Source organism: Mustelus asterias, chromosome 23 (assembly GCF_964213995.1).
Source record: "Mustelus asterias chromosome 23, sMusAst1.hap1.1, whole genome shotgun sequence".
NCBI lineage: Eukaryota > Metazoa > Chordata > Chondrichthyes > Carcharhiniformes > Triakidae > Mustelus > Mustelus asterias.
In genome coordinates, this window is record NC_135823.1 from 73764105 (window position 1) to 73765413 (window position 1309).

Below are 1309 nucleotides of genomic sequence, written 5' to 3' on the forward strand. Positions count from 1 at the left end.
AATCTTGAACAAGCGGTCACAGGTATAGGTTGAGAGGCGGTAGATTTAAAATTGAGATGAGGAGGAACTACTTCTCGCAGAGGGTGGTGAATTTGTGGAACTTGCTGCCCCATCGCGCGGTGGAGTCTGAATCATTGAATGGTTTCAAGAGGGAGATGGATATATTTCTGATAGAAACAGGATGCAGGGAGACGGGGAACAGGTGGGGAGGTGGATTTGAGACAGGGAGAGATCAGCCATGATCTGATTGAATAGCGGAGCAGGCTCGAAGGGTTGAATTTCCCGATTCCTGCTCCTAATCCCTTTGTTCCTAAAGGTAATCTGGGCCTAAGGGAGCAGCAGAACCTCTCGGCCTTTTGGCTAAGATCAAGTGTAGTATCTATTCTTATCAGTTTACAGGCTATCGCTTCTCGGCCTTTTGGCTAAGATCAAGTGTGGTCTGCTGATGCTGCACTTGGTTGAGGTCATTGGGTTGCATTTAAGCTTCATTTTCATATGAAGCAATTTTTTAAAAAGCGGCATCTCAGCCTTTTGGCTAAGATGCAAATGAGATCAAGCCTGGGGGGGGCGGAGACGTCTGCCTACTCCAATCAGCTTGGCTCATGTAGATCAGGCCCTAGGCAGGGTAAAGGGTCGCATACCCTGTCTTGTCAGCCTGGATCGGAAATGTCTCAACTTGTTGAGACTCTGAATTGGACTTGATTTGATTGAATTGGAAAAGTATATAAAAAACATAAGATCAAAGGGCAAAGGTTACTGAGTGATTTCTGATGAGGTCAAGGAATTTAAGATCAAAACTTTGGTGAAACTGCCAATGAAAGTTGGAGGAGACGAGGTTAAGATTTAGCGAGATCTGGTGAGTGAATTTTGTCTGGGTTGCATTTTTGCGATGAAGGTCAGCAAGTTAACCATTGGGGTGATTGGTTTGGAGATGATAAGGTTTGGATTAAAGTTTCAATAGCACTACTCAGGAAAGGCAAAGGAAGATGACATCAATGTGGGGAAGAAACACTTTCTCTGCTGCCTCTGATGTGGCCTTTGAAGTTCAGGTCAGGATCAAACAGAATAGTGAAGGCGTTAAGGTCAAAGTCTCACTGCCAAGGAAATTGATGGAGAGACTCTGGGATGAGCCTGTGATAGTCAATGAACTTAACCACTTCAGTTCTGAATTTTCAGAGTGGACCAGCTATGTGTGGTTAAAATTGTGTACAGTTCAAGTTGACCTGTACCTGCACCAATCTCTCAATATCTTTATATAAGTGACATTCGAACCTAGACACAAAGCACAGGAAATATATCTAAAGTTTTA

General features: G+C 43.8%; 1 non-coding gene across 1 annotated transcript; it reads left to right on the forward strand.

Annotated features, from left to right (window-relative positions):
* Positions 1-340: 340 nt before the first annotated feature.
* LOC144510934 (U2 spliceosomal RNA) lies at positions 341-532 on the forward strand. The gene has a single exon (XR_013500706.1). It is a non-coding gene; the product is annotated as a U2 spliceosomal RNA (small nuclear RNA).
* The last annotated feature ends 777 nt before the right edge of the window (positions 533-1309 follow it).